Source organism: Triticum dicoccoides, chromosome 7A, assembly GCF_002162155.2.
Source record: "Triticum dicoccoides isolate Atlit2015 ecotype Zavitan chromosome 7A, WEW_v2.0, whole genome shotgun sequence".
NCBI classification, from domain to species: Eukaryota; Viridiplantae; Streptophyta; class Magnoliopsida; order Poales; family Poaceae; genus Triticum; species Triticum dicoccoides.
Window position 1 is genome coordinate 47,712,717 of NC_041392.1, and position 14,337 is coordinate 47,727,053.

Below are 14,337 nucleotides of genomic sequence, written 5' to 3' on the forward strand. Positions count from 1 at the left end.
TGTCTTAAACATGAAGTGGCCGATACCGATAGCAAGGTAGCAATGTGTGAATAAATGGCTAACCTCAATATCAGTAGAATGATCCAATGGTCTCATTTATCCCGTACTTATTCAGTGGTATGATGATCCTGACACCCAAACTAGCCGGGTAGACTACCAGGTCGCGATAAAATGAAGATAACCCAAATATGAATGCAAAACTTCGGTCCTGACAAAAATGAACTAGCTAGGACCTGCATAGAGAAACAAGATAGATGGTGATTGCATCACAGATTTCGTGATTTTCATTTAGGTAAATAAAAAATAGAAACACTCAAAAAGCACTAGCTGATAATTATGGTGGTTTTCATGAGTTGTGAGAAGACATGGGGTGTGGAGAAACATATCTCAAATAATGCTTTAGTAGAACTATTTCCACTACTGTTAAGAAGAAAAATGGAAATATGATACTGCAGGAACATAAATGGAAGTTTGTTTTCTGGTGACTAGTATAAGTGGAAGTTGATATGATTTACACTGTACCGGAGTAAAGGCTCCAGTTTATCGGAAATTGGCAATGGCTCCTAGGTGCATATGCACCCATTGTCTAAATACACATTTTGAGAAGTTGAAAAATTCCGAACAAAAATCCGGCGTGTATATTCAGACATTCTATGCGCGTGCACAAAGTTTTCGGTGAAAAACAAGGTTTTTTGTGGCTTGTGTAAAAAAGACAATTTCTGATGCTTCACTATAACTATTCATTTCACATTTTTTTATCCTTTTTACACAAGCCACAAAAAACGTTGTTTTTCACCGAAACTTTGTGCATGCACATAGAATGTCCGGATATACCTGCGGGTTTTTTGTTCCAAATTTTTTAAATTTTTAAAATGTGTATTTAGACAATGGGTGCATATGCACCTAGGAGCCCCCAGTTTATATATATTATGCATTTACCAGATTTATGTACAGGAAGGAAGAAGGTGACCACAAGGTCGGCATGCCATGCAAGTACGTGTCTATGCTCCACAAGGCTAGAAGAATGGACAAGGGCCAAGGCAAATGCCTGCAGCATAGTAGATGGAAAGCAAACACTGCAAGAAAAGGGCGAGGTGGGGAAAAAAGCAAAGAAATATATTTGTGTTACCTTGGATCAGCCTAATTGATTTTTGGGATGGTTCCCGCTAACCCCCTGCACTGCTGTTTTAGCTCCTCATTGTTGCAGAGCCAGACGTCTAGCTGTTGCAGTGATTGGGGAGGCCATCCTCGGGCAGCGACCGGACGCACGGACATGAGCGGACCTCTAATCGTTTGAGGCTGGCCAGCTACATCGAAAACTCGAGCTCCTGGAGGGAGGCGAGGAGGTAAAGGGCGCCCTCTTGCTCCTTGGTGAAGCACTTCATCTTTTGGTTCCCATAAAGATGCAGGCGGGTGAGAGAGGAAGACAGGAAGCTGTTAGGTTGATCTCCTCCGTGTGGGCCCAACGGCCCACCGGACCCTTAGATCCGCGCCCTGATCGGGGGCGCCCAACCCTCAATATGGTTGGTGGGCCCCTGTGACCCGCGCTATATAAACAGAGGTGGGGCCCAGGGCACGAGTTACGAGGTTAATCGCTGCCACAAACCCCACCTACAATCCCTACCAATCTAGGGTTAGCGTGGTGCTCACGGGAAGCTCCACCACCGCCACCATCCACTCTCTGCCATCACCGGCCACCGTCACCATGACCGGTACCGGGAGTTCCTCGCAAGGCAAGGCAGAAGGTAGGTTTACCGGATCTAATCTAACCTAGTGATCCAGAGGATTTATCAATGGTATCAGAGCCATGCTAGGCTATGATTTTCGGTGCAAAGTATAAACAGAGAAAGAAAAAAGATCCCTTCCCCCAAAGAACCCTAAAAGAACAATAGGGGCAAAGGGCAAAGAAATCGCGCCGCCGCAAGGCCGCGTCGTTCCTCTCGATTCAGACGCGCATCGGCAAGCCGAGGCGTCCGAAAGAAGAACCACCGGAGCTAGCAATTGCTCGCCGGAAAAGGAAGAAAAAAAGGGGAGGGGGTTAGCACCGCGGCCAAATCCCTCGACGGCGGCGCGCTCACCGCTAGGGAGGACGCGCGACCAGCGAGGAGGATGGCCACGGCACGATATGGCCGCGCTCCTCTTCCACTCGCTGAAAAGGAAAGGGGGAGCCTCGATGCTCTTCTCTGTCTCTCTCTCTCGCGCGGAACGGAGCGGGGAGGGGGAGGCGGAAGGGGCTGGCTAAAAGGGCGCCACCCTGGCTCGCTCCCCGCCCTTGCTCGCCGCGCGGGCGTGGCTCACGGAGCCAATACCGAGCGAGCGGGCGAGAGAGGAGCGAGCGGCAAGAGCAGCGCGTAGACAGGAGGGAAGAGGAGGCTCGCGCGGCGTGGTCGTTTTCGACGCCGTCGCCGGCGGCCGGACGTAGCCTCGCCGGCGGCTGGGGGCGCAGCCCCTTGTTTCCGCCGTCAACGTGAGAGAGACAGGGGTGACGCGAAAAGAAAGAGAAGCTAGGGTTCGGGATCGGGGGCTCTCCCCAGTTTTGATCCAACGAGAAGGGCGCCGGACCGTCCGATCTGATCGGACGGCCACGAGCGAAACCCTAGCAGCAGACCGGGCCAAGTGGGCCGAAAGTGGCCTCGCAGCTGGGCTCTGGCCGCTGGCGGGCGCTGGGCCGGGCCGTGCTCGGCTAGGAGCGACGTGCTGCTGACGCACAGAGCGCGTGCGAGCAGGCCGCGGGCCAGCTGCAGTTCTTTCAGTATTTTATTTTTTGTCCTTTTTTGGGGCAAATTTTCTATAGTTTTTCTATGCAAATTTCATCCAAGGAAAATTTGTTTAGACTTTCGAAAAGTAAAATAAAATGTTCTGAAAAGTCAACAGAATTTTTTTATGAAAGTGAAATAGAAAATTTTCAGAAAAAGATATATTCATGAATTTATAAAGAAAATAATAAAGTTCATGATTTTTTATTTAGTCAAAGAAAAGTTTCTGTAAAAAGTAAAAAGTTCATGAATTTTTATTCATGCTTTCACTAATAGTGCTCTTTTACAAAGAAAATAAAAGTTTAGATAGAATTGTGTTTTTTAAGAGCATGTTAAAGTGAATAGCATGTTAAAGTAAATACTTTAATGAATATGATTATGTTATTTTTATGACCAACGTTGTTAATAACATGATCATGTTTTATCATTGAAATTTAAAGGTGCTCTTTTTTAAAACTGAATAAAGCTAAAGTAAAAGATTAAATTGTTGCTTCTCTAATGCATTTTTGAACCAACTGGTTAAAATTGCTTAGCGAGTAAAAGAGTACATAATTGTTTTTGAATAGAATATTGTAAAGTTTCTGCTGCAAAGTAAAACTTTTATCCTCCAATTAAATTGGAACCAACGGGAAAATTTAATTGGAAGAAATGTTCTTAGCAATGTTTTTCCCCTGTGGGTGAAATAAGATGTAGATAGTTTCCACTATGACAAAAGAAAGATATTTGTTTTAAAGTTAAAATGTGGTATTGTTATTTTTTGACCAACGTTGATGATAACAATGCTATAATTCTATGAGTCTTATGTTCAAAGTTTAAATCTCTGATAAATTTTGTATCAAAGTGGTCAATTTTCAGAGAACGTATAAAGATCAAGGAATGCTCTTGAACTAGAGAATTGTATGTTTCTTGTTCCCGCTACAATAAAGTTGATGGTGATGATTAATTCTTAGCAAAGTTGTTTAATAGAAATACTATTATCACATTGTTTATGAGTTATATGCATTATTTCCATTTCCGCCCAACGGTGATATGGATTTAATGTATAAGGATGATGTTTATTCCAATTCTGCCACAATGGTGATTTAGAATATAAAAGAAAGGTTCAAAAGTTTAATGTGCATTTATTTTAACCAGACCAACGTAGGGTTATTTTTTACGCCCATTATTGTTGATTATTGGCTAAGTTTTCTCAGACTAAAAGTTTTGCATGCTTTCATTCGTGAAAGCGAATGACTGGGTACTTGTGACCCAAAAGATGACCAAGAAAGGTCATAACGTGAGGGAGTATGTTCTCTCTAAAGAGTGGCATAAAAAGAAAAGAGATAGATCATTGAGAGTCTTGGTTGATGAATGTCTTTCATGTACTCTCTATGAAGAAGTTTTTTCAGTCAACATGATTTGAGATGAAACAAGCAACATGCGTGTTTAATTTGACCAACGTCAGATCAAGCATGTCAAAGAGCATTCGGATTTATTCCTAAATTTGATGATTGAATATGCAGTCAAAAGAGCCAATTCTGGCATTTATGTTCCCTTACAGGGAATTACCCGCATGGCGGGAAAAGATGATTATGATAAAACCTGCATGGCGGGAAAAGTTTGGGAAAATACCTGCGTAACGGGGTAAAGCTGACATAATATTATGTCAAAAATCCTGTATGGCGGGAGAAATTCTGGCAAGAGAAAGATATGATAACTCACGTGCTTTTAATGTATCCCACTCTGGGAGAAAAGAATGGAGTAGCTGAAAGGCGCAACCGTACACTTATGGATATGGTACGCAGCATGATGAGTTATTTCAACTTGCCATTGGGATTATGGATGGAGGTGCTTAAAACCGCCATTCACATTCTCAATAGAGTACCAAGCAAGTCGGTGCCCAAAACACCGTATGAGCTATGGACAGGAAGGATGCCCTCCCTACAACACTTCAGTGTGTGGGGGTGCTCTGCTGAGGCCAAAATGTTTAATCCAAACATTGCAAAGTTAGATCCCAAAACAGTGAGTTGCCACTTCATTGGTTATCGAGACAGATCAAAGGGTTTTCGTTTCTACTGCCCAGACAAATATACAAAGTTTTTAGAAACGAGACATGCAGTCTTCTTAGAGGACGAAATGATGAGGGGGAGCTTGGTAGCTCGGAAAATTGATCTTGAGGAGAAGAGGGTGCATGCACCTAATCCGATGATTCAGGAGCCATTTTTCTCACTACCAGTTGCAACTCTACCCATGACAACCTTGGGGGTAGACCCGGAACCTGTCCGTCAGGAGCCGACTGAACCCGTTGTTGAGCATGAAAGGGAGGTGCAACAGCAAATTTTAGAAGAAGTACCAGAAGTTGAGGCACAGAACGTGCCAGAAACTGAGGCCCTTAGAAGGTCTACAAGACCAAGAAAGTCAGCTATTTCTACTGGCTTTAAAGTTTATAACATAGAAATGGTTCATATGGAAAAAGATCCCACCTCATATGAAGAAGCCATGAGAAGCCCTCGTTCATCGATGTGGATGAAGGCAATGGAAGACGAGATGAAATCGATGAGTTCCAAAGATGTTTGGGGAGGAAATTCCTAAAGGAGCCAAAACAGTAGGCTGTAAATGGGTCTACAAAATTAAGTATGACTCTAAAGGGAATATAGAAAAGTATAAAGCAAAACTCGTGGCAAAAGGATTTACACAAAGAGAAGGGATAGATTACAATGAGACATTTTCTCCAGTCTCATGTAAGGATTCCTTCAGAATCATAATGGCATTAGTTGCTCATTTTGATTTAGAACTACATCAAATGGATGTTAAGACGGAATTTCTGAATGGTGATTTAAAAGAAAATGTCTACATGAAATAGCCTAAGGGTTTTATCATGGAAGGCAAGGAAAATATGGGATGCCGCCTGAAGAAATCCATTTATGGATTAAGACAAGCCTCTCGGCAGTGGTATCTAAAGTTTAATCAAACGATTAAAAGTTTTGAATTTAAAGAAAATATTGAGGATAATTGCATTTATGCAAAGTTTAAAAATGGGAAATATATTTTCCTAATCTTGTATGTGAATGATATCCTGCTTGCCAGTAGTGATGTTAGTCTACTACAAGAAACAAAGAAATACTTATCCTCAAATTTTGACATAACAGATCTTGGTGAAGCATCATATGTTTTGGGCATAGAAATTCACCGAGATAGGAACAGTGGAGTCTTAGGACTATCGCAGAAAGCATATTTAGAAAAGGTTCTTAAAAAGTATAACATGCATGCGAGTAAAGCCACACCTGCTCCTATAGTCAAGGGCAATAGTTTTGGGAAATTCCAATGTCCCAAGAACCAGTACGAGATCGATCAAATGAAAGCAGTACCATATGCTTCGGCAGTTAGCAGCTTACAGTATGCACAAGTGTGCACTCGCCCTGACTTAGCTTTTATCACCGGGGTACTCGGTAGATATCAAGAGAATCCAGGCATGGAGCACTGGAAGATGGTAAAGAAAGCATTGCGTTATGCGCAAGGCACGAAGGACTACATGCTAATATACAGGAGAAGTGAATCCCTAGAGATAAAAGGGTATTCAGACGCAGATTTTGCGGGGGACAGAGATGATAGAAAATCCACGTCAGGATACGTCTTCACTCTCGCTGGGGGAGCTATTTCGTGGAAAAACTCCAAACAGTCAATAGTTGCACCATCCACGATGTTTGCAGAATTCATAGCATGCTTCGAAGCCACGGGGCAGGTGATATGGCTAAAGAAATTTATACCCGACTTGAAAGTGGTAGATTGTATTCACAAACCACTAAAGATGTACTGTGACAACTAGCCCGCAGTATTCTATGCTCACAACAACAAGTCGAGTAATGCTGCCAAAACAATAGAGATAAAGTATTATGTTGTGAAAGATAAAATCCAGGATCACACTATAAGACTCGAGCATATAAGGACAAAGGATATGCTTGCGGATCCGCTAACGAAAGGCTTACCACCCAATGTGTTCAAGGAACACTTAGTCGGCATGGGTTTAAGGGAAAGCCTTATGATTCCTGGATAGGCCCAAAAGGAACAGAATTTGTTTCTGAACAAAACGTATGTTGTAGCTGTATGATTCTATCGGCAATTAAGCTGTGATGATGAAACATGCTCTATGTACCAATATGTGATGAAACAAATAAACTAGAAAGTATAAGGTTAAAAGTAAAGTTGAGATCAAGGGGGAGAATGTTAGGTTGATCTCCTCCGTGTGGGCCCAACGGCCCACCGGGCCCTTAGATCCGCGCCCTGATCGGGGGCGCCCAACCCTCAATATGGTTGGTGGGCCCCTGTGACCCGCGCTATATAAACAGAGGTGGGGCCCGGGGCACGAGTTACGAGGTTAATCGCTGCCACAAACCCCACCTACAATCCCTACCGATCTAGGGTTAGCGTGGTGCTCACGGGAAGCTCCACCACCGCCACCATCCACTCTCTGCCATCACCGGCCACCGTCACCATGACCGGCACCGGGAGTTCCTCGCAAGGCAAGGCAGAAGGTAGGTTTACCGGATCTAATCTAACCTAGTGATCCAGAGGATTTATCAGAAGCTGCAGATGGGCGCAGCAAGGAGTCCCATGGCCTCATCCGTACAAAGCTCCTGCAGTTTGGATGAATTCGGGGAGGAAGCGAGCAGCTCATGCCCTTCTCCTCCTCCATCCTGCAGCACCCGCCTGGGATTGGGATCCCATCCAACAAAGAATCTAGGGCTGCCATAGACGAGTAACTCCCTGAGCTGTCCCCCGGCGGCAAGGAGAGGCCTCAGACCCTTGCAGCTTTGATCCTCTCCACAGTTCTCCAATACTAATCGGGTGAGAGAGGTGAGGTTTGAGAGCGGCTCCAGTGTCCCCATACCTTCCACACCGGAGATAATAAGGTATTGCAGAGAGGGCGGGAAAAGGAAGCAGCAAGGAGAGGAAAACGAGCCGGCGGATAGCATCAGCTGCTCAAGACCTGCCAGGTTATTGAACGCTAACACCTGATCTAACACCTGTAGATCACCCTTTCCAACAACCTCCAATCCTACCCTGTAGGATGATTTTGAGTACTCAAGCTTCTCCAGTAGATTTACGCCTCGTATTTTTACAGAATGAAGAGTTTCAGTCCAGGGGATATGAGCCACTGACAAGAATTCCGGACAGTTCTCTATCTGAAGCTCTTGCAATTTGGGAAACCAATCAATGTTCCGGTCTTGATCTAGTGGGTACACAATGCGGTTTGAAAATGGCAACTCCAAGAGTTTAGGGCAGTCTCTAATAACCAGTACTTGCAAAAGAGGAAACATATGATGAACATCCTCTGATGGTATTGGTACCCACTTCTCAAAATTTGCCAATCCAACAAGTTCAAGCCTTCTTAGCCCACAAAAGGTTTGCTCTATAACAAACACCTTCATTGCCGCAATATGCTTCAATATTAATGTATGAAGATCCCACATCTTCCCAAAAGAAGGGAGACACTGCCAAGAAACGCCGACGAGATGAAGAGATTGAAGAGCTTCAACAGTGAGCTTATCACCCAGCCATGTTGGACAAGAAGGGCCTCCATGCCCTCTAATAGACAACTCTTGAAGATATCTATGTGGTTCAAGGCTCTCGAGAACCACCCCTTCCACATTAGGCTCGTTATTAGACCGCTCAGTATCCCAATCTAATGTTAACCTCTCCAAGTAGTTTTTTTCAATCAGTTTTGCTTTGTTTGCTTCTTCTTTGGTGTGTATATTCTCAAGGTTATACATGCCAAGCTCCCTTAGTTCGGTCAAATGCTCTAGTTGCTCTGGCTCAAATCCTTCACTTTCTTTATTGACTTTAAATACCTTCAACTCTTCTAAGAGTGTAAGTTTCCCCACATTATAAATATGAGAATGAAGCTCATCACTTGGGGTATAAAAACGACGCAATTTTGCAAGGTTGCTCAAGTCTTTCAGCAAATCACAACAGCCATGCCACCATCCAAGATCTAGAATCCTTAAATGATAGAACTTAGAAATGGCAAGTGGTATCTCCCTCGTATACTTTGTCCCCAGACATAGGTACCGTAGGTGGACAAGTGCTGAATTGTTAGGTAATATGGGCCCCACAAAAGACGGCATGTCAACCAAACGGATAAAGCGAAGGGCATTAGCTTCCTTGAACAAATAATCCAAAATTTGGGCAAAGCTTTCATCCATTTCTCCAAATAACATCAAAGTATGCAATTCTTTAACCTTCAATCCTGTCTTCAACTTTCTCAATTGGCTCTTAAAGCTTTCATCAGACATTGTATGATCATCATCAATGATTATAGACAAGTGACGAATGGATGGCTTAATTTCTACTGACCCCACATTAGAATGATGTACAGTAAGACATTCATGAGACCCAACCTTTAGTGCTAAATCATGTAGCAGGTCATGCATTACATAACGCACACGGCCATTAGTTTCCTCTTCTTTGAAAAATCCATGTGTGACCAGATCATTCAAATTCATTAAACCTACATCTTCCAATGTTTGATTCTGAGTACCAGGTTGTAAAATATCTAGTCCTATCCACAAATTGATTAGCTCAGTGGTACTATACTCGTGATCTTCTGGAAATAGTGCAGAATAGAAGAAACATTGTTGTTGATGAAAAGAAAGATAGTCATAGCTAAGCTTCAGAGCAGGCATAATGTCATTGGTACCGGTCCGTCTCTCCCATTCTTTGCTTTCTAAAACTCTTCTCCAATGATGCAAATTAAGGCACTTTCTCAGTAATGTACACTGGTAGAAAAAGAGGCTTCCGTCCAGCCCCATTAGTCGCGAAACTGTAGGAACCGCGACTAATGAAGTCTTTAGTCACGGTTCGGCAGACGAACCGCGACCAAAGGCCTGGGCCCAGGGCGCTCGGTGGCCAGCTGGTGCACGTGAGGGGCTTTAGTCGCGGTTGGCCAGGCCAACCACGACTAAAGGTGCCCAAAGGCCTTTAGTCACGGTTGGCCAGGCCAACCGCGACTAAAGCTCCTCCCCTATATATACCAGTTCAGCACACTCACTTAGCCATTTGGTGCCACTTCTCTTCACAAGCTTCACAAGGGGGTGTAGGTTTGCTTTTGGTTCCTCTTATGCACACAAGGTGTTTGATGAAATGCCCCAAGAGCGTGAAACAAACATGATATGAAGTGTTGGAGCCACACTTGAGGTTTCTCATTTATTTTTTCCTCCTCGATCGCGGTTAGCAACTTGAACCTTTCATGCATGTGTGTCATTGATAAAATATGCATGTGTGTTGTTCATTGTTTAATTTCTATTGTTTATAGCTAGTTAGTTTAACAAATGCATGATGGTTAATTATATATTTTATATTATAATAATGCAGATGAATCTGCAATGGATGTACGGTAACCGACTCTCCCGCGAGTTCACTACGGGTTTGAAAGATTTCCTCGTAGTGGCTAATGCGAACAAGCAGAAGGGTTTTGTTATCTGTCCATGTGTTGACTGTAAGAATCAGAAGGGTTACTCTTCCTCAAGAGAAGTTCACCTGCACCTGCTTCGGCACGGTTTCATGCCAAGCTATAATTGTTGGACCAAGCATGGAGAAAGAGGGGTTATAATGGAAGAAGATGAAGAAGGGGATGATTTCATTGATGAAAGCTATCTTGCTCATTTCGGTGATACTTTCATGGAGGATGCTGAAGGTGAAGGGGAAGGTGAAGGGGAAGGTGAAGGTGAAGAAGAGGCACGTGATGAGACCGTTGATGATCTTGGTCGGACCATTGCTGATGCACGGAGACGCTGCGAAACTGAAAAGGAGAGGGAGAATTTGGATCGCATGTTAGAGGATCATAGAAAGTCGTTGTACCCCGGATGCGATGATGGTCTGAAAAAGCTGGGCTGCACACTGGATTTGCTGAAATGGAAGGCACAGGCAGGTGTAGCTGACTCGGCATTTGAAAACTTGCTGAAAATGTTGAAGAATATGTTTCCAAAGAATAACGAGTTGCCCGCCAGTACGTACGAAGCAAAGAAGGTTGTCTGCCCTCTAGGTTTAGAGGTTCTGAAGATACATGCATGCATCAACGACTGCATCCTCTACCGCGGTGAATACGAGAATTTGAATGAATGCCCGGTATGCACTGCATTGCGTTATAAGATCAGAGGCGATGACCCTGGTGACGATGTTGAGGGCGAGAAACCCAGGAAGAGGGTTCCCGCCAAGGTGATGTGGTATGCTCCTATAATACCACGGTTGAAACGTCTGTTCAGGAACAAAGAGCATGCCAAGTTGTTGCGATGGCACAAAGAGGACCGTAAGTCGGACAGGGAGTTGAGACACACCGCAGATGGAACGCAATGGAGAAAGATCGACAGAGAGTTCAAAGATTTTGCAGCTGACGCAAGGAACATAAGATTTGGTCTAAGTACAGATGGCATGAATCCTTTTGGCGAGCAGAGCTCCAGCCATAGCACCTGGCCCGTGACTCTATGCATCTACAACCTTCCTCCTTGGTTGTGCATGAAGCGGAAGTTCATTATGATGCCAGTGCTCATCCAAGGTCCGAAGCAACCCGACAACGACATCGATGTGTACCTAAGGCCATTAGTTGATGAACTTTTACAGCTGTGGGGCAGACCTGGTGTCCGTGTGTGGGATGAGCACAAAGAAGAGGAATTTAACCTACGAGCGTTGCTTTTCGTAACCATCAACGATTGGCCTGCTCTTAGTAACCTTTCGGGACTCTCAAATAAGGGATACAATGCATGCACGCACTGCTTACATGAGACTGAAAGTGTACATTTGCCAAATTGTAAGAAGAACGTGTACCTTGGCCATCGTCGATTTCTTCCGAAAATTCATCCAGTAAGAAAGAAAGGCAAGCATTACAACGGCAAGGCAGATCACCGGCCGAAGCCTGCGGAACGCACTGGTGCTGAGGTATTTGATATGGTCAAGGATTTGAAAGTCATCTTTGGAAAGGGTCCTGGCGGACAATCAGTTCCGAAGGGAGCTAACGGTCACGCAGCCATGTGGAAGAAGAAATCTATATTCTGGGAGCTAGAATATTGGAAAGTCCTAGAAGTCCGCTCTGCAATCGACGTGATGCACGTTACGAAGAATATTTGCGTGAACCTCCTAAGCTTCTTGGGCGTGTATGGGAAGACAAATGATACAAAGGAAGCACGGCAGGACCAGCAACATTTGAAAGACCCTGATGACCGGCATCCGGAATGGTTTCAAGGTCGTGCCAGCTACGCTCTGATCAAAGAAGAGAAGGTCATCTTTTTTGAATGCCTGAGCAGTATGAAGGTCCCGTCTGGATTCTCGTCCAATATAAAGGGAATAATAAACATGGCGGAGAAGTTCCAAAACCTGAAGTCTCACGACTGCCACGTGATTATGACGCAATTGCTTCCGATTGCTTTGAGGGGGCTCCTGCCGGAAAATGTTCGAGTAGCCATTGTGAAGCTATGTGCATTCCTCAATGCAATCTCTCAGAAGGTAATCAATCCAGAAGTTCTACCACGGTTACAGAACGATGTGATCCAATGTCTTGTCAGTTTCGAGTTGGTGTTCCCGCCATCCTTCTTCAATATTATGACGCACCTCTTGGTTCACCTAGTCGAAGAGATTTTCATTCTCGGTCCTGTATTTCTACACAATATGTTCCCCTTCGAGAGGTTCATGGGAGTATTAAAGAAATATGTTCGTAACCGTGCTAGGCCAGAAGGAAGCATCGCCAAGGGCTATGGAAATGAGGAGGTAATTGAGTTTTGTGTTGACTTTGTTCCTGACCTTAAGCCGATTGGTCTTCCTCGATCGCGGCACGAGGGGAGACTAAGTGGAAAAGGCACGATCGGAAGGAAATCAACGATATGTATGGACGGCCATTCTCTGACTGAAGCACACCACACTGTACTGACCAATTCCAGCTTGGTGGCTCCGTACTTTGAGAAACACAAGAATATTTTACGCTCGGACAACCCGGGGAAGCCTGAATCCTGGATTAGGAAGGCCCACATGGAGACTTTCGGCAGTCGGTTGAGAAAACATTTAATGAATGACAATGATGTTGTAGATCAGTTGTACATGTTGGCCAAGACACCATCTTCGACTATAACGACTTTCCAAGGGTACGAGATAAATGGGAATACATTTTACACGATCGCCCAAGATAAAAAGAGCACCAACCAAAACAGTGGTGTCCGCTTTGATGCAGCAACCGAGAATGGGCAAAAGGTCACATATTATGGTTACATAGAGGAGATATGGGAACTTGACTATGGACCCTCCTTTAAGGTCCCTTTGTTCCGGTGCAAATGGTTCAAGCTAACAGGAGGTGGGGTAAAGGTGGACCAGCAATACGGAATGACAATGGTGGATTTCAACAATCTTGGTTACCTTGACGAACCATTCGTCCTAGCGAAAGATGTCGCTCAGGTTTTCTATGTGAAGGACATGAGTAGCAAACCGAGGAAACGGAAAGATAAGAAAACGATCAGTACATCATGCGATGATCCAAAGCGCCACATTGTTCTTTCAGGGAAAAGAAACATCGTGGGAGTAGAGGACAAGATAGACATGTCAGAAGATTATAATATGTTTGCTGAAATTCCGCCCTTCAAAGTGAACACCGACCCAAGCATTAAGTTAAATGATGAGGATGCTCCATGGATATGGCACAATCGTAAGCAAGCAGGGACACAAGGGAAGAAATGATGTGTAATAATTTATTGTACCAAACTTTGTTGAATGGATCATGTGAATTATATTACCCGTGATGTGTTTGGTGTCCATTTTCGAATGATTCGAGATACCACTGATGATACATGAAATTTGGAGTGATTTAGTCATACTCTTGCCTAGGCGTATAATATGCATACTCGTAGTCTTCATAGCCGCCGCCGTTGTACTGGTAGTCGTCGCCTTCTAAGTTGTCGCCGTTATCGTCGCTACTGTCGTCGCTGTCGTACTCCTGCCTAGGCGTATAAAATTTTGAATTGAATTAGTTTTATTTTTCTGAATTTTTTGATATATTATTTGTATTTTTAGAATTTTGAATTGAATTAGTTTTATTTTTCTTAATTTTTTGATATATTATTTGTGTTTTTAACATATTGAATTGAATTAGTTTTATTTTTCTGAATTTTTTGATATATTATTTGTATTTTTAAGATTTTGAAAAAGAAAAAAGTATTTTGAAAAATACCTTTAGTCGCGGTTGGCCTGGCCAACCGCGACTAAAGGTCGTTGCGCGCGGGAACGCAAAAACCCGCCAAAAAACCCTTTAGTCGCGGTTGGTCTGGCCAACCGCGACTAAAGATTACCCTTTACTCGCGGGTCGCCTCCCCAACCGCGACTAAAGGGGGGGCTATAAATACAAGGGCCCGAACCGTCGCCTCCATTTCTCGTCTTCTCCGATTCTCTGCCGCGCCGAAGGCCTGCCGCCGTCGCCCTCGCCCTCGAGGCCGCCCGCCGTCGCCCTCGCCCTCGACGCCGCCCGCCGTCGCCCGCCGCGCTGTCATCGTCCTCTCGCGCCCCGGCCGCCCCGTCCGCCGTATGTTTGCACACCGCGCCCCGCCCCGGCCCATGCGCGCCGCCCCCTCTC

General features: G+C 44.5%; 1 pseudogene; it reads right to left on the bottom strand.

The window, feature by feature from the left end:
• Positions 1–1,140: 1,140 nt before the first annotated feature.
• Positions 1,141–14,337, bottom strand: part of LOC119333048 — a 19,794-nt pseudogene continuing 6,597 nt past the window's right edge.